This window comes from Callospermophilus lateralis, chromosome 5 (genome assembly GCF_048772815.1).
Source record: "Callospermophilus lateralis isolate mCalLat2 chromosome 5, mCalLat2.hap1, whole genome shotgun sequence".
NCBI lineage: Eukaryota > Metazoa > Chordata > Mammalia > Rodentia > Sciuridae > Callospermophilus > Callospermophilus lateralis.
In genome coordinates, this window is record NC_135309.1 from 117,357,016 (window position 1) to 117,377,376 (window position 20,361).

A 20,361-nucleotide genomic window follows, 5' to 3' on the forward strand; every position below is an offset into this window, starting at 1 on the left:
TGGCACAACTGACTTCTCCCAGTACCTGTTGATCACTTCTCTCTACTATCATTAATCCATGGTAGCTGTTGCATTCCTTTAGGATTCTTTTGATGTTTCTTCTAGAAGATTCCATTTTTTAAAAATGACTTTATTTATTTATTTTTATGTGGTGCTGAGGATTGAACCCAGTGCCTCACATAGGCAAGAGTTCTACCACTGAGCTACAACCCCAGCCCTAGAAGATTCCACTCTTTTTTTTTTTTTTTTTTTTTTGGTGTTGGGGGGGAGTTTTACTGGGGATTGAACTCAGGGGCACTCAACCACTGAGCCACATCCCCAGCCGTATTTTGTATTTATTTAGAAACAGGGTCTCACTGGGTTGCTTGGTGCTTTGCTTTTGCTGAGGCTGTGTCTCAAGGGTCCAAAATTGTGACATATGCAGTCGAGGGGAGAAATAAAGAATGTCCACGCACTTCTGCCCCTTTCAATGCTTTATTCCCTCAAATTACTCAATACAATTTCACTCTATAGGTTCTTAATCAAGAAAATGACAATCCTTAATGCTAGGCACTGCAATAGACATAATCAATTCACAGCAAACAATTCTAGATTAACTCTAAGCACTGCAAACACACTTAACCATGAGAAGCTAACGACAGACATTCCCTCTGCAGGCTAGGTTCAAAAGTCTTAAGCCTCAGGCTTTATGCCCACCAGATGCACACTCAATCAGACCACAGTGACTAGGCCCAGAACCAAGGCAGGCTTTTCCTGGTGCGGAGCGGGCGACCGGTTGAGGAGAGGGTCGTGGGGAGAAGTTGCAGCTCTCACCAAGGTCCATTCGAGGCGGTATAGTTTGAGAGCGGTGAGGATCACGCAGAGAATCAGGAAATGATGACAAGTGGTGGGCCATCAGGTCCTCCCTCATCGGGCTCTTCAGCTCGGGTGCATCCTTGTTTCGGCTGGCTGAATCCCTGTTCATCAGATCTATCATTTATACTAAATTTGGGGGTTTTTGATCCCCCCTTTCAATCCTTATCGGCTACCACCGGATTTCTCAGTGGCATCATTTACCCTGGAGTCAGACTGGTGGTCTCCACCCTGATCTTCTCGCCTTTCCCTCTTACCAGGCCAGGACAGCCTGCCAGGGGCTTCACTCCGTTTATCAGAGTGAGGGGAGGTGATTTGTCTGAGACCCTCCTGGAGGGCTCTGTGGTTGTGCCTGGTGAGACTGCAGGTTTCAAACTGGAGTTTTTAAAATGGAGTTGCTTAGGCTCAGGCCTAAGGCCAACCTAACAGGCTGGCTTTGAATTGGCAATCCTCTTGTCGCAACCTCCCGAGCTGCTGGGATTACAGGCCTGTGCCACCTGGCCCAGCTGAAGATTCCACTCTTAAACTTATGGCAGAGGGTTTTAGGTGAATATAAGGGAAAAAAGTGACTTTTTTTTTTTTTTTTTTGGTGAGATATGACTACATGGCTCTAGTTAATATACTGAAATAACTAATAATATTAAAATGATAGAATTCTACATTGATGGATAATACAAAATTGCTTGTACAAAGACTTAGTCACTGATTTTCTTAGAATCAGTGAAGGTCTTGAAAAATCTCCAGGCCTTTCATTTATCCCCCAAATATACTATGAACATTACCACTCGAAAGCATGTTTTGTTTTGTTTTTTGGTGAAGTAAACTAAATATTTTATTTCACAAAGTTCAGTAATGACAATTTTGCATTCCTCAAAAACTAAAAATTCTTAAAAAATTAAAATATAATATTTAACTTAAAGATATTGGGACTTGACAAAATGTCTCATTGACCTTCAGGTTAGCGCTTTGCAATATATAATACTATGTATAACTTCAGTAAAACTAATATTTATATAAAGCAAGTATTAATGCTTATAATAATCATATGAGATAGATAATTCTATGAGGAAAACATCAATACAAAGACATTTATTTCCCCAAAGTTCAAAGTGTTTTGTGTCCCAGTTACAAGGTTACTGTATTAAAAAAAAAAATGTAGGAAATTTATATTTAAGGTTTGAAGCAATGTAGAAAATATAAAATAAATCTAACATACAAAAGAAAAAGTATTTTTTGCTTTTGAATGCCTTTATTTTATTTGTGTATGGTGCTAAAGATCTAACCCAGTGCCTCACACCTGCTAGGCAAGCACTCTGACACTGAGCTACAGCCCCAGCCCAGAAAAAAACATGTTTTAATCTAGAGGCAAAAGTAATTTGAACACTGTGTGCTTTGGTTATGGTTTGAGTGTCCTCAAAGCTTCATGTGTTGAGATTTAATCCCCATTGTGAGGTATCAAGAGGGTGGAAACTTAATCTAACTGTGATGTTCAGAGGATTTTGGAAAGTGATTAGGATTAGATATGTTCATTAGGGTGAATACCTAATTATTGAATCCTAGTAGCCTGATAAGAAGAGAGAGACCACACCCAAACACACACATACACACACACACACACACACACAAACTGTCTCTTGTTGTACCACCTCTTGTTGTATCTATATGCTAGTAAGAAGGCCAGGCTACTACCAGATGCATCCACTTTACTCTGCACCTCCAAAAGAGTAAGCCAAAATAAACCTCCTTTTTTTTCTGTAAAGTAACCTGCCTCAGGCACTTTGTTATAGTAATGAAAAATAGAATAATACATAGAGCTACTGTGTCAGCCTTTTATATGAACATAAGTATTGTTCCATAGGAAAGGTCCTTGATTATTGAAATATATTTAAATAAGCTCACTTTCCTGGTACGTAATTAATTTTGGAAGGTTGAATTGTTCTTTTAATTTTGCCTTCACAAAGAAAATAAAATTTATTTTATGAAAAAAAAATTCTTACAGCAACTCGGTTAACAGTTTGAATAAACTTGGAAGTTCTACCTAGAGACTAATTGTATAGTCTTAGAAGAGTCTAACTTTTTACTTGAATTATTTCTTAAAAAATATATATTTTAATTGGTTAAAAAAAATCAGCTAGAAACCCTCACAAGCTTTATAAGCTTCATTCCCACTCACAAATAACGAACATTAAATTTTGCATATCTTCTTGTAGTACTGGAGATTTAACCCAGGGGTGCTCTACCGATACATCCCCAGCAATGTAAAAATATATATATATATATATTTTGAGGCATGGTCTTGTTAAGTTGCCTAGACTGCTGTTGAACTTGGGATCCTTCTGCCTCAGCCTCCTAAGTTGCTGGAATTACAGGCATGTGCCACTGTGCCTTGCTCAGGTTAGTTTGACTTTAAAAAGTGAATACGTTTGGACTACTATAGATTAGTTTGTTGTTTGAAAAATATGACCAAAATTTCTTGTGTTCTCATGTTTTTGGGTGAAAGACCCATATCTTAATCCTATTAGTTTTAAAAGCTAGATTTTAGCTCTGGGTTTTTTGTTTTGTTTTGTTTTCCTATTCAAGTCCCAGAGTTTGTTGTTTGCTAGCCAAGTGACGGTTTTAGCAGAATGTGAAGTTTTGTTCCCATAATAGCATGGGGCCATTTCAGAAATAAGTTTGTTTCATCCTGGCATTTATTTGATGATAGGAGACCATTTTTGGACTGCGGGCTCACATCTGTCCAAGTTATTTTCTAATTAACCTGACATATGCTTTCTGAGTATAATTTTCTCTACACTATCAGCCTCCCAACTTTTAAATTGTGCTTCCCATCAGCAAAATATTTTGAAAATGTCTTTCTGTAGAATGTGTGGATGTTCTTTTTTGCCTTCAAATTGTTATATGTGTAGCCAGTATTCTGTGTGTTAATATTAAGAAAGTCTAATTCATAATTTTTAAAATAAAAATATCAAAAAAATTCTATTATTTTGAAACATGTTTTCTGAGGGTGTCAAACTCCACCCCTGGAAATTATAGTCCTGTATTTAATGTTCTTAATAGTTTTCCTGCTCTAATATTTTTTTGGGGATGCCTTTTATTTATCATTTTAACACATGGAGCAGTGACTCTCATCTGAGGAGAATCTAAGAGGGCAGATGCCTGAGAACCGTGGTTTGAGGAAGGCTGTCAGGGTTCCTGATCACTCCCAACTCCACCCTCTACTCATACCCCAGCTGCCCCATCTTGGGAAAATGTTGACTGGTAGAAATAACACGACTTTTAAATTCCTTGCCCAGGTAACAAAATGGCGTGACTTGCAACTGTTTTTCATGCAGATTGTACTCGGATTGATGAGGCAGCAAAACAGAGAGGCAGGGTAGTAAAGCACAAATATTTGGTGTGATACTGAAAAGAAACAGCTCATGAAGTTTTCATGGTTGACATCTGTGTTTGTTCAATGCAATGATCACTGGGGTCCTATAAGATATGAGTTTTCTTGAAAAGTTTTTTGTAAGTAAATGTAAAATTTGTTTTGTAAGTAGAATCATTTAAAATATGCTGAGGAAACCTATGATTTTTTTTTTTGGTTATTATGTATATTTTCAAATTAATTAATTTATTTAAATCAACAGATATAATTGTAGGTATTTGTTGTGAACAACAGGATGATTTGTTGGTGTGTGTGTGTTGTGGTATTTGTCTTTCTGTGCCTAACTTATTTCACTTAACGCGATGTCTTCCAGTTCCATGTATGTTGTTGCAAATGACAGGATTCCCTTCTTTTTATGGCTGACTGCTATTCTATTGTGTATAGATGACACGTTTCTTTCTTTTTTTCAGTACAGACATAATATTTTTATCACAGATCCTTATCTACTCATCTGCTGATGGACTCTTAGGCATTCCATATCCTAGCTATTGTGAAAAGTGCTGTATTAAACATGGGAGTGCTGATATCTCTTTGATAGGTTGATTTCATTTCCTTTAAAGATATGTCCAGTAGTAGGACTGCTGAATTTAATGGCAGTTTTATTTTTCAGAGTTGGAGTCACTTCCATGCAGTTAGTACATGGCCATGCTGATTTATAGTCCCACCAACAGTGTGCAAGGAAGTGTTCCTTTTCTCCATATCCCAGCCAACATTTATTATCTTTTGTCTTTTTGACAATAGTCATTCTAACTGGAGTGAAGTGGTCTCTCATTATGGTTTGCATTTCCCCCATGTTTACTGGTGTTGGATTTTTTTTTCATGTCTGGTGGCCAGTTGTATGTCTTCTTTTCAGGAGAATCTGTAATTTAATAAGTTTTATGGGGAAACCCATTTTGGGATGTACATAGTCCTTTTGGGGGGTACAAACCCAAATTTTTGTATGGTTTTGTCCTGATGAGATTCCCTAGCATAGAAAATATTAGGCAATGGCAGAGAGGTGATTGCCAGAGACCCAAAGCTTTCACTGTGTAATTGTACATTAGAATTAAAGTAAGTATCCAGATAATGCCGCAGTCTCTGGCTGGGCACAAATCACGAGCCTCCACACAGCTTGTAGATTCAAACAGCAATTCTTTATTCCCGATCTCACACCGGCCGTCTACAAACATGTTCTGGGGAAATCCACGTTCTCTGCCCAAAATCACCACTCCTGGGCTTCTGTCTCCCAAATATATTGTCTGACCCTAAGAACTCAAGAGGAACTCAGGCAGCAGGATACGCCCTATTCTAAATGGAGAACACCCTAATCTCCTATTATGCTAAACCGGGGACACCCTAAACACGGATCCGCCCTGGTCCTTGAGCAAGGTCACCTTTCAGGAGTCCTTCCACTAGACAGCATGGGAGTACGCTGGCAAGGAAATTGTCATACCTACTTGGCTGATGGCTCCCAGCATCTCCCCCGCTTCTGATTAATTAAACAACAAGTAATGTGGCTTAAGGACCGTGCCTGGTAGGTTGTCCAATTCAACATATGGTTCTTACCCGTCATTGGAAAACTGACCTTTAGGCGTTAGCCTCCTGTCTTAGGTTGATACCACTGCAACTGGATCATACCCGTCACTGACTACTTGTGGATAGGTCTATGCACCAGTGTGGGGGAGTGAGGTTTTTTGCCTCACCTCTGTTGACCCCCAAATTTGGCCTTGGTGCCAGTGGGGGAATGAGGTTAATGTGGCTTAAGGACCGTGCCTGGTAGGTTGTCCAATTCAACATATGGTTCTTACCCGTCATCGGAAAACTGACCTTTAGGCGTCAGCCTCCTGTCTTAGGTTGATACCACTGCAATTGGATCATACCCGTCACTGCTAAACAGCCCTATTCTAAAGGGGGAATGCCCTAATCTCCTATTATGCTAAACCGGGGACACCCTAAAAACGGATCCGCCCTGGTCCTTGAGCAAGGTCACCTTTCAGGAGTCCTTCCACTAGACAGCATGGGAGTACGCTGGCAAGGAAATTGTCATACCTACTTGGCTGATGGCTCCCAGCAAGATAATTCAGATCAAACTCGCCCTCTTTGTTTGAAATATACTAACAGAGTTATTTTAAAAAATCCTAAATGCCTCTTTTCTTGACTACAATCTCATCAATTTTGAGCAATGTTACTGAGCATTCCTTTTTAAAATATTTTTTTAGTTGTAGATGAACACAATAACTTTATTTTGTTCATTTATTTTTTATGTGGTGCTGAGGATCAAACCCAGTGCCTTGCACATGCAAAGCAATCACTCTACCACTGAGCCACAACCCCAACCCCTGAGAGACCATTCTAACAATAGTCCTAAGAAGAATCCCTTATAAAGAGACCTGGGGTCACGTAAGTTTGGGAAACACTTCCTACTTGTCCCTTTTTTTTTTTTGCATTATAGACATGAGAAGTCCTGTGGTAAATGATGTTTTTGAACTTTGTTTAACTCAGTGTTTTCTGAACATCATTGGCTGGGAACTCTTTACATAAAATTTATTAACTTGCAGTGAAACTGATGTTCTTTGTATTATATTTTGGGAAAGGCTGGGATAAAATTTGCAAATTTCTCTGTAGCCACAGTACTGGTCAATAGTCATAAGGAGCCAGAGTCTGCTGGGACAAAAAGAGTCCACAGTCACGTGCTGCTGCTGCTGCTGCTGTTGCTGCTGCTGCTGCTGCTGCTGCTGCTGCTGCTGCTGCTACTGCTGCTGCTGGGAGTTTGAAAGACTTGCTAAGGGGATGCTGAGTTTATTAGTAATCAGGTGTTATCTCTTCAGAGAAAAACAGCTACCTAATGGACTTGGATATCTGTTGGGGAGCCAGAGACTAGCTCAATAGCTTTCCAGAGCTTCCTTTTCTCCTGAAATGCCCCTAGATTTTTATTGATTTTTATTTCTACTTTTATTGGGGTACAATCCCTCTGGAAAGTAGTATGGAGATTCTGCAGAAAACTTGGAATGGAGTTGCCATTTGACCCAGTAATTCCAATCCTCAGCAGGTACACAAAGGACTTAAAATCAGCATACAACAGTGACACAGCCACATCAATGTTTATAGCAGCTCAATTCACAATAGCTAGACTATGGAACCAGCGTAGGTACCCTTTAACAGATGAATGAATAGAAAATGTGGTGACATTGAACATTTTTTTCATATATGCAATGACATACTACTCAGTCATAAAGAGAAATGTAATTATGTCACTTGCCAGTAAAAGGATGGAACTGGAGAGTATCATGCTAAGTGAAATAAACCAATCCCCAAAAAAACAAAAGCCAAATGTTCTCTCTGCTATGCAGATACTAACTCATAGTAAAGGGGGAAGAGGTACGGAAGAATGGAAGTACTTTGGATTAGAAAAAGGGGAATGAAGGGAAGGGAGGGGGAATGGGAATAGGAAAGATTTTGTATAGATGTGTAGAATGAATCAGACATTACTTGACTATGTGCATACATAAATACACCACCAATGTAATTCTAAATCATGTACAACCAAAAGAATGAGAAGTTGTACTCCATATATGTATGATATGTCAAAATACATTCTACTATCATGTATAACTAATAACAAATAAAAAAGGAAAATTAGAAAATAACAAAGACTATAAAGAAAAACAAAAGTCATAACCAGAATTAACTACTGCTATTTTTTTTGAAAAATCCCTATATTTCAGAGACTTTTCTCACACCTTTCCTTATCCATATATCTATATGAGACCACCCAACATATACTACTTAACACCCTTCTTTTTTTTCCAAAAATATTTTTTACCTAGTATTGTGAAATGGTTTTTTTGCTTTCTAACCAACTACTGTGGTTAAAATACTTAATCAAAGGTTGGGAAATGTTTTTATTTAGTTTATTTTAGATGTTTTATTTTAGATTATTAATCCGCCATACAAAATTTATGGTAGCATTATTTCTACTAGTCAAAAACTGGAACTATCAATAGGAGTCTACTTAAATAAATTAAAAGCTGCCATACAAGATTGTATTAGGGTTATCCAGAGAACTACAACCAATAGGGATAGACGATATATAGAGAGATAGATAGATAGATAGATAGATAGATAGAGTTTTATTATGGGAATTAGCTCACATAATTTGAAAACCAAGAAACCCCATGATCTATCATCTACTGACTACCTGCTGGAGAACCAGCAGTGTAATTCAATCTAAATGTGAAGGCCTGAGATTGATATCCCAACCTAAAGAGGATCCTCCCACTTTCCTCCATCTTTTTCTTCTGTTCAGACCCTCAAGAAAATGATGTTGCCCATCCATGTTGGTGAGGGTGATCTTCTGTACTCAGGCTACTGATTGAAATGTCAGTCTCTTCCAGAAACCCCTTCACAGGCACGCCCATAAATAATGCTTATCATGGGCTGGGGCTATAGCTTAGTGGCAGAGCACTTGCCTAGCATGTGTGAAGTACTGGGTTTGATCCTTCGCACCACATAAAAATAAACAAATAAAATAAAGGCATTCTGTCCATGAATAATGCTTATCATTATCTGTGATATCTGGGCATCCCTTAGACCAGTAAAGTTGACATAAAACTAACCATTGCCCTGGAATCCTAGGTAGTCATTAGATAGCTATCCTAAAATCTTTCTCAGTATTTGGTAAAAGTTCGATCTTTTGATAAGTTTATATTATAAACAGCATAAAGTAGCTGTGAGTGATTTTTCAACTGTAAAGAATTTTTTTCTTTGTGGACCCATGACAAAGCAAGCTGGATTTCTAGAAAGTGGTCTTGGAAAAAAATAATTATTTTTTTCACTCTATATCTTCATTTATATGTTGTTTTATCATTTTAAAAGCACTGGTAAAAAAAAAATCAGGAAATTTTTGTTTTGGAAAAAGTAGAAGAAGTCAAGAATAGCAAAGGATCTGACATTTCACACTACTTGCAAAGTAACAGGTTAGCATACCAATTTCACAAATTCTGACAGTCTTAATCTGTTCAGGCTGCCATAACAAAATATCATAAATTCAATGGTTTATAAATAACAGAAATGTATTTCTTATAGTTCTGGAGTCTGAGGAGTCCAAGATCAAGGTGCCAGCAGATTTGGGTGAAGCCCAACTTTCTGGTTTTGGGTACAGACCCAACTTTTCTCTGTGTCCTCACAGGGCAGAAGGAGTAAACAAGCCCTCACGAGCGTCCTTTATAAAGGCACTAATCTCACTCGTGAGGACTCCCCTCATTACCTGCACTTCCCAAAAGTCCCACTTCCTATTATCATCACCTTGGGGGTCAGAATTTCAACATATGCATTTGAGGATCTATGAACATTCAGACCATTGCACAGACAAAAGACACAAGACTCCTGCATCAGAGACAAATGAATAGTACTCACAGAAAAAGCAGAAGCCAGAATGTTGGCATTTTCTTAGCTCAGTACCCAAAGTTCCAGTCCCTCAGGGAATTGAACAGAGGGCCATATAATACCTGCATAATGTGTGCACACACAGCACGTGCATACACACACACACACACACACGCACGCACACACGCAGAGTTGTATTAGATGAGAAGAACCCTAAACTGAACGAACCTAAATCTTATATTGAAAGGACCTGTTTTCTCTGGAGGAACACACTATCTCTTTTCCAAGGCTGTAAACTGTACAAACTTCTTGTAAAGACAGTATGGAACTAAGGCAGTCTGTATATTGCTCACGTACAGGAATGTGAGAGATGCAAGAAAAATCAGCTCTAATCAGGATACTATCGGTCTTTTTAGGGTCTACACAGTATTTAATTGTATAAAGTTCTATGATATTTCTGTTTTAAAAGAACTTCAAGTTATTTCTAAAGCCACCACCATTGAAACCACTAACTGTTCTATTATTTCTTTTAGATTAATCCAGAAGTGAAATTGCTAAATCAAACTACCTACATTCTTTTTTGAAAGATTTTGTTTTAAACGTATTTAAACTTGCCCTGAGCTTCATGCTTGCAGAAATTGTTCACCCTCTACTGCGTGAATAAGTGTTAGATTTGCCACCCTTTCACTTATGAGGTGTATTATCAATCAATCCATTTGATCTCTTCAAATCTAATAGGAAAAATGACATCTTCCATTGTTTTCATTTTCATTCATCAACTACCAACAAAATTGAAAGTTTTCATATGTATTAGCCACATATTTTTCTTCTTTTACATTTAATATTGACACTCACCTATCCTACATTTTTAACAGAGCATTGTGTCTACCCTGTTGGTTGGTAAGCATTCTTCATGCATATGGTAAGACAGTGAATCCTTTGTTATAGGCTACCTCTTCACAAGGTACATTCTGGTTTTTGGTTTTTTACTTTTTTCATTTGTTCTTTTTATTTGTTCTTTTTACATGACAGTAGAGTCTATTTTGACATATTTGTACAAACACGGAATATATCTTATTCTAGTACATCCCATTTTTTGCTAAGAATTTTTATACAGTAGAATATCTAGTTAAGTGCTCATACATAGATATTTTCCTTATTCTTAAGGACAACCTACTAGCCTCCAGACTTTTATTCTACCTCCAAGTGGGAAGGGAGCGTGAGTACTGTAATTCCAGTTAAAACCTCTCTATTTATTTGGGCATCTCTGCGTTACTATGCAATTAAAGGTCTGTGATAAATAGCCTAAAGCTTATCAAATTACAAATTTTCATGCAAGTCCTTCTTTACTTTTTCTCTCAAATGTTATATGATTAAGTTTGAAACTAATTATGAAAAGCAATGATACATTGAGAAACAAGACCTAAAAAGCTCTAATGAAAGTGTTTGATCCTGGCCTATTATAATAGAAATGTCTCTCTCAAAACCACAATGAAAGTTATCATCCACCCAAATCCTAATCTCCCAGGCCAACTAAATTCAAAGGATTATTAAATCGGCATGTGCAAACTCATGTGGTTTTGTTGCAAATATGATAAAACTTAAAATTATATGTTACTCTTTTTAGTGATTTTTTTTTAAAAAATTTGTAGTTATAGATGAACAGAATGCCTTTATTTTATTTATTTTTATGTGGTGATAAGGATCAAACCCAGTGCCTCACACATGCGAGGCAAGTGCTCTACCACTGAGCTACAGCCCCAGCCCCTTAGGGATCTTTGTAACAGGAGGCTACATTTATTACCTCTGAAAACCTTCCATCAAAAAAACAAATCATCCCTTCACAGCCAGGAATTAGAGGAATGTAATTAAGAAAATGTACTGAAATTTCAAGTTTAAAAACAAGTGATTACAACATTAAAATAAAACCCTTCAACTCTGTGGAAAAGTACTTTTTCCCTAAAGGAAGTTTTTCTAAAACACTTAAAAAAAAAAAAAAAAAAAAAACTTGTAGGCAGTTGGTATTCAAATAATTTATGAGAGCAAAATTTGACAAGGGCTTTTCTATAAAATGAAAAGCAATGTGTTAACTCTGAACTCAGCGGTGAATGTCAAATCTCACAATTCTCAAAGAAACCTTTTCACTGATTTTAGGCAGTTGATGTGCATTAGGTAGTAGATATTTAAATATAATTTTTAAAAATAATTTCAAGTTCAGAAAGAAACCAAAAGTAACAAAGCAATTAGTTTTCTTTAAGACTTTTGTTGCTTTGGGGGAAAATCCGTTAAGTGTTGAGAAACCAGCAGCCTCTGGGTGCCTCAAGCCTATGAGGCACACAGAGCCCCTTTAGAGCACAGAGAAACTCAGGGACCTAAATCTATGCTGTGCTCAAAGAACCCAGCCCTTGATGGCATTGGAACATGAGTGATACTTTTATAGTCAGACACTGTCAGGATGCTCCAGGTCATAGAAAAAAGACCTAATAGCTAGGAATTGCATTACTTTTCTTCTTGACGTTGCATAGCTATTTGAGGCTGATTGATATACACATACATACATAAACACATGCAGAAACACATATGTAGATCTAGATACATATAACTTTAAATCAGACTCACATACATAAGCTTTGCTCTCAACCTTCCTACCTTGCTCTTGCCAGTGCTTTTTATTAAAAATAGGTCAACTTGAACTTGGACTAACACCCTCCCAGACCCTCCCTTTTATATGTTTATTGAATTCTCACAACAATCTCCATCATATACCGTAGAGGAACTAATCCTCTGGAGGTTAAGTGACTTACCTGAAATCACACACGTAGGGAACAATCAGTGGACTCTCATTTCCAGAAAGTTCCAAGACTAGCCTCTCTGTGATAATTGAAATCAACTACATTCTGGAGCACGTGGAAGGGTTGTTGGTCTTTCTTATCCTCCCCAAGGTAGTCACAGACACCCAACACAGCAGACAAAACCTTCCGCCTATAAAAAGGAGACAAGATATTGTACTTCTGGCTCCATGCCAAGTACAGTCAAAATTCTGAACCAGGAAACCAGGTGAAGGAGTGATATTTTTGATTCAAAGTGTCATGGAACCCTGGACCTGGATACAAAGAAAACACTCACTTGGTTCAACAAAATGATCATTTTCTGATGAGATAAAATAGCAAATTTTGTGAATATCCTCTGCTCAGCAATGAACTTCTCAGTGTATTGACACACATATTAAAAACATGGCAGCCAGAGCAGTGTGCACACCTGTAATCCCAGCGGCTCAGGAGATAGAAAGATTGTGAGTTCAAAGCCAGCCTCAGCAAAAGTGAGGCCCTAAGCAATTCAGTGAGAATTTCCTGTCTCTAAATAAAATACAAAAGGGCTAGGGATGTGGCTCAGTGGTTGGCCCTTGAGTTCAATCCCTGGTACCAAAAACAAATAAACAAACAAAAACCATGACAGTGTCCTCTTTGATTGTTGGTGCTTGAGTTAAAATCTACTATGCAACTCTGCCCCATAAATCCAAAACAGAACTATATAGTCAAGAATGACAAGCTAAGTAATCAGTCCTGGTGGAACACATACCTGTAATCCCAGAGACTCTGGAGGCTGAGGAAGGAGGATCACAAATTTGAGGACAACTTGGGCAATTCTGCAAGATCCTGTTTCAAAATAATAAATAAAGAGGTTTGGGGGTGTAGCTCAGTGATAGAGCAACCTTAAATTCAATCCCCAATATCCCTCCAAAAAAAATGAATTATGAGCTAAGTATGTTGAGATGTTGAGTAACATGATAGATATATATAGAGAATGGAGGCTGAATGATGTTTTGGGGAAAAGATGAAGTGCTGGGAGAGTTCTTAATTAAAACCACTTTGTTATTCACTCTTCCTTTAAGTTTCTTTACTATCAAAACTGTGGCATTCATTCATTGGAAGGTTAGGGTGTAACCTAAGTGTTTTCAGTTAGAGGAACATATTCAATGCGAAAGTATCTCTTGAATCAAGGATCTGATGATCCCCTGACTCATGCTAGCTCTCTGAAGAAGAAAATGAATTAATTTGATCTATAAATACTGACCCCACAGAGACTCAAGAAAGTATTTTTTTAAATGAAGGCAATATTAAACAGAAGCAGATCTTCAGACCCTGCTTTTGCATCAGCCCCTTCCCAGGCCATGGGAGGTGCTCTAGCAATGACACATGATCATGTGTTTTTGTGAAATTAGCACAAGTGAAATATTTTCACTGCAATTGGTTGATTAGGACCCCTGTTCCTTTCCTCTCCAAAATCTCCTTCATGCAGATGCTAGAGTGGAAAGTAACAGCAGTCTTAATCAATAGATTGCAGTAGGGTATTGGAGTGGCTGCAGTTATTTTGGGATCCAGCCAAGAGAGGAAGTCAAATCTAAAATACATTTAGTTTAATGGAATGTAATTATGTGGTTCATAGTCAATTCCATATATAGTTAAGTTACTGCCGGCTGGTCTAGCATTAGAATACCTTCTAGGAAGAATACGCCTACTGCCACTACCCAACTTCTGCAGCTTCGGAGTGTGAAGATGCTGCACCAGAGGATGCACCGCAATATAAGTGGGTCCAGCAGCGCCACTGCCTGAACAAAAAACTGTGGAAGCTGAATGTTAGTTTCAGAAAAATTCACCCAGTCATGAGGTCTATAAAACCATAAGCAAAAGATTGAGTTCTCACTGACACCTGATCAAAACAAATTTTTCTTTTATCACAGTATTTAAGCATGCAACCACATGAAAACATAGCACCCATTTTTTTCATTGCTGTCTTAGGAAATGCACCAAATAGAATTGAGAGTTTCCCCATGTTTGTAGGGTACAAACATGCAGCAAGAACATATAGAAGAGCTCATTTATGAAACTTGAGTTTCTCACACTTGACAATAATCCTAAAAACTTATATTGCCAATATAGAATTCTGAAGCTGAAAATAAGCTTCTCTAAATCTCCAATAACAGAAAATCTTTTACCCAACATGCTAGAAAAAAAATGAAACCAGTCCTCTTCCAGGTTGCAGACTGCCATCTGCACATGGTGGAAGGAGGGTAAGAGAGCTCTCTGGAACTCCTTCTATAAGGACACAAATCCCATTCATGAGGGCTCAATCCTCATGATCGAAATTACCTTCCAAAAGCCTCATCTTCTAATATTATCACCTTGGGAGTCAGAATTTTCATCTCTAAACTTGGGAGGAACACAAATATTCAGTCCATTGTATGAGGTCTTCCTTGGACAACTAAATATAAAGCTAATTATTTGATTACATGTGTTAACAAGAGCTGAAGAAAAAAGAGCACAGAGTTCTGTGAGCAGAGGAGTCTGACTGGACAGAGGGAATCACAGAAGACTTCTCTGAGGAAGTGACTTAGGGTAAGCCCTGCGGGATGGGTTGGAATAAACTGGACACAGCGGGGAAAGTGTGCACAAAGCCCTGAGATGGGAATGGGAAGCCACATGGCTAAGGAACGAAAAGTAGAACACAAGGGTAAGTGTTATTGAGACAAGGTTAAATTTGAGGCTGAGCACCAGCATCTCTTTTCTTAAAAAATATAGCTTTGGATTCAGTACATTTCAAAGGACAGAAACATGACCTATGGAAAAAGGGACTGTCACCAAGAGATGATGGGTACTTAGACCAAAGAGTTGAAGAAAAGTCCATCAAACTTGCTGAATGACTTCAGTCACCATACACAAAGTGCAACTGTCCATTCACAGAATTACAAGAAAGTTAAAACTGGAAGCAAACCTCAAAAATATGAAGTCCAAACTCCTCTCTTTATAAGTCAGAAATCAAGGACCAAGGATCAGGGAGCTCATTTACAATGAGTGGACCTTGTGCAGAGCCAAAGTCATACCCCACATCATCCTTTTCCAATTACCGTCTCACTGCTTAAGCATGTGCAGTCCTTGCACACATCATGCATTCTCTTTAAGTAGTAGGTAAGGCAGATATAATGATTCTAATTTTACTCAGGAATAGAGTAAAGCTGATATTAATCGAAGTTTCCATCACTAATAGTACCAGAGTGAGCATTAGCACTCAGGGCTCTGCTCCTCATCAACTCAATTAAGTCTATTAACAGTATGAAGCCCCTACTGTGTGCAAGCCATTGGGTGGCTGAGGAAGAGTCCAGTGAATAATTAAGAGGGTTTATAATCCAGCGAGTGAGGTTATCCACTTGAAACTCCACTTGACTCTTCCTACTTCTGGAATCTGGGGTTTTTGAGAAAACATACAGCTGTCTGTTGACCCTCCTGCTCTTACCAGGTCCAGGCAGATCAGAGTGTGCAGCCTGCTGTGCCACACCTATAGTTCTTGGGCAGATCTTTCTAAGTTAGACTTCTTTTGTTGCAGGCAACAGAAACTGGCTGCCAAACATAAATGAAAGTGAATTTATTAAAAAGCAATATTGGAACCAACAGGAATAGGGGAGGATCAGAAACCGCCAGAACCCAGCTGCTCCAGAGGCTAAGTAGGAGTCCGGAATTATCTTTGACCAACACCTGACTGTCAACAGGACACATGGATTCCAACCATATGCCGCCTCTTTGATCCACTTCCTAAGATTCACGTTGCAAGCAGGGAGCATCCATTTAGTCTCACTTGTGTCAAATCCCATCTATTGACTGACGAAGGTCAGTGCATGTTATTATTGTGCCACCAGGGTATTCCCAGTGGGGATGAGGTAATTAGCTTAACATGATACTACCAGAAAGTGGGAAAGATTTTAGGCAGCCAAAAAAATAAATAAATACACATGTTTCAGTGCACTCCATAGTTCTTAGGGGAGCACATCAATTTCATTCTCTAGAAAATAAACCTGAACATTCATCAGCAGCACTCCCAGTATGGAATGGCTCCACATAAACCACTCCTGGGTTTTCATTCTGGCAAAATGAAGGAAGAGTTTTATAACTGGAAGTGACCCACATATCACCTACCACAGTTGCAGCATGAGCATAGAAAGCACATACTCGTCCAGCCTTCCTTAGGAACAGAAACACAATCGCATTACCATGTGCCTCCAGCACATGAGAGTTATCATTGCTCTCAATTGGGAGGATAAGGAGCGAAACAGAATAATAATAAGGATGAAAATATCTCTATTTCAAAGACTTACTCTGTGGGGCTGGGGATGTGGCTCAAGTGGTAGCACGCTCGCCTTGCATGCGCGGGGCACTGGGTTCCATCCTCAACACCACATAAAAATGAAAGATATTGTGTCCACCTAAAACTAAAAAATAAATATTTTTTTAAAAAAGACTTATTGTGTGGTAGGCACCATACGAGACATTTTATATACATCACCTTTACTTTGAATTGAACTGCCTAGTGGTGTAAAAATGACTCATCATTCTGGCTTCTTTGTTTCTAGAAGTTTCTAGGAATTACCTCTGTCACCAGCAATGGACACTATAAGTTTTGTTGAAAAAGATACTCTGCATAAAATACTTGCAGAGAATAAAGTTCCAGTGAATAATGCCTTGAGCTTTCTTGGGGGCTAGCTCCAGCCAGCCTGAAATATTTCCTCTGGCTTACAGGTTGAAATATTTAACTTTTTATTGTCTTTGTAGGTATAACATAAAAGAGAAAAATCAAAATGGCTTTCAGAAATAGATCACACGTAGGCTTGAGGCCCGGGTCCTACTGGGGAACAGGTAACTTGGAAAATTTACCCTTGCACTAGACATGCAGGAAAAGTCTCAGATTGCTTTGACTGGTTATCTGCACCTGGTAAGCATGCTGGCACACAGCCTGCATTTCTAGAACACCAAGAGAAGCCCAGAGAATATAAAAATTCCTGCAGTTGTGATAGGTGAGCTTCTTTTAGCTGGCAGAATCCTCACTGTGTGCAGGTGGGGACATCAGCAGATACGGGAGATGGGAGAGCCCATGTTATCAGTCAGAGAATATCCTGTGTATCTATGTTGCATAGTTTTCACAATGCAGGAGAATTTTACAGACTTTGCAATAAAATAACTTCATGTTCATTAACAGAACCTGCTGGTTTTATTCCCTCAGTTCCAGTACCACCTTGCACTTGCACTTATACACACACACACACACACACACACACACAAACATACACCTCTTAAGAACATCCCTTATTCAAAAGAATGGTAATGTGAGGAAAAACTAGTCAAGGAGCACTGATCACCACACTGGATAGATGGGGGACAGACACTCCACCTAAAGCATGTAAAGGCAGTGGTAAGATAGATTCATCTCATCCACAGTGAAATTGAGAACAAAACAGAGTCAAACAAAGAATTAATATTTGTGGAAGCACCAAATGAACAGAAAAGGTAGAGAGAAGTTTTGCTATGGTTTAGATATGAGGTATACCACAAAAGCTCATGTGTGAGACAAGGCACAAATTTTCAGAAGTGAAATGATTAGATTTGAAAGGTATAACCTAATAAGTGGGTTAGTGCACTGACATGGATTAACTAGGTGGTAACTGTAGACAGGTAGGATGTGACTGGAGGAGGTAGGTCACTGGGGACATACTTTTGGGGTTCACAGTTTGATTTTGGTCAGCGAGCTCTCTCTGCTTCCAGGAGCTCAGGAAGATAGAAGGGTAGAGGAGGAAGAATAAGGATAAGAAGGCAAAACAACAACAACAAACTCCTGAGCCTCTTTCTTCTATCATTTCCTTCAGCCATGATGCTCTGTCTCATCTCAGGCCCGAGCACTAGAGTCAGCCATCTACGGACTGAGACCTCTAAGCTGAAAGCAAAAATAATTTTTTCCTTCTTTAAATTGCTTTTGCTGGATATTTTGGTCACCATGAGAAAAAGCTAACAAGTCTCGTTCTATGAAGTCATATTTTTAAACGACTAAAAGTCTGGACTAATTCAAGGGGTCTAGCACATTGTTGAGCCCTGATGGCAAATGCCTGGAGACTGAGCTATGAAGGCAGTAAGGTTTTAGTCAATATCATTTAAGGTATTAGTATCTAAAAAGGGACATTACTTTAAGTGAAGGTAAAAGAAAACAAAGATATAAGTGTTTTAGTCTCTTTGGTGATGGTAAAAATAAAGAGACCCTAGTGATGTCATATTTTGGAGCTATAGTAAAGAATAGGTGAAGAGTGAGGAAGCACAAGAAAATATTTCAACTAAAAAAGAGTCAGTCAGAGGCCAAATATCAAACATTAAGAGAAAGGAGAGGGGATCCAAGATGGCGGAATAGAGGAGGTACTGTTTCTGGCTGCTCTGCGGAATTAATCCAAGAAAACAGTCAGGCGGTGTCTCCACAAGGTCTTACCTAGACGGAATACAACATCTCAGAGCGTGCGACAGGACCCCTATACAGCAGATTTTTGCAGAAACCATCAGAGCTGCGACCACCTGTGCAGAAATCAGAGCCTCTGTGTCCCAGTAAGACTGGGGACCCAAAACCCTCAGTTCTAGGGCACACAGCTCTCAAGCAGTGTACCAGAGTCACCTAATCAGCTGCATGCCCACGCAGGCCACATGGCTGCAATCTAGCCACAGCACAAAGCCATCACAGCTCCCCCCATCTCACCAGACACCCCAGCGCTGAAAGCAGACCAACTCCATCTTGGAAAACCTCTGTCACCATTTTTGGTGGGCGTGGCTATTAGCACAGACCTCCGTTTCAACAGGTATGTGGTTTCCAGCTTCCTCCCCCTCCCCCCTCCCCAGCCTCTGATTACTCGGCACAGTGACTACCGACCACAAAAACCACTCTCAGCTGAATGGGAGCGGACCCAATGTGACCAGGGCACCACCAACCTAGCATGAGCCTGAGGGTGGGAGGTCCCATAGTTGGGACCTGATGAGCAAAGGAGGGGAGGGTCTAGTGACAAAAGAGCAAAAAACCTGAAGCAAGTCAGAGAGACCAGGATTGGAAAGCTCCAGGCAGGAGAGGAAGACAATGGGGGGGGGGCTCAAGTCCACTCACCCTGGTTAAGACAACTCTACCTACTGGAAGAGAAGAGAAGCAGAAAGGAAACAGAATTCTAAGAGTTTTGTTTTGTTTTGTTATTGTTGTTGTTGTTTTGCCTTCTTATCTTTATTCTTCCTTCTCTACCCATCTATCCTCTGACCTTCACAACCCAACATGAAATTTAATGAAATGTAATTATGAGAACTGAAGCACATGAATAATATAATATAGAGGAATTGCATAAGGCCCCCCTGCTTTTTTATTTTTTATTATTCTCTTTTCTTTTTTTCTTTCCTTTTTTCTTCTTTCTTCTTCTTGTCCCCTTCAAATTTTACTCTTTTAACATCCTGTAATTTTCTAAATACATATGTGTGTCTGTTTTTATGTACTCTACTGTCCTCCCATGAACTTGTCTATCCTAAATTATCTCCTGTATATTTCCCTGCTTCAAACCCTCTTCATTAGAGTTCTCCTTCAAATTTCCTAAGTTATATTAACCCCATACCCTCACATATTTTCCCCTTAGCATACTGTCCTATGCCCGACCCCCAGTTCACTGTCCGCCACCAGAAATATACACCTTTTATGAAACTGATTATATTTTAAATAATAATTGAATCCAACATTTCTGGACATGAGACTACCTATTAATGTCTTAATAACAATTATTTGTTCATTGTTGATGTACTGTTGATATTAGGGTCTGTTAACATTGTCCTTCCCCACAGAGGAGGGATGTTGGAACCATACAAGAGCACTATAAATCTATAGGGTAT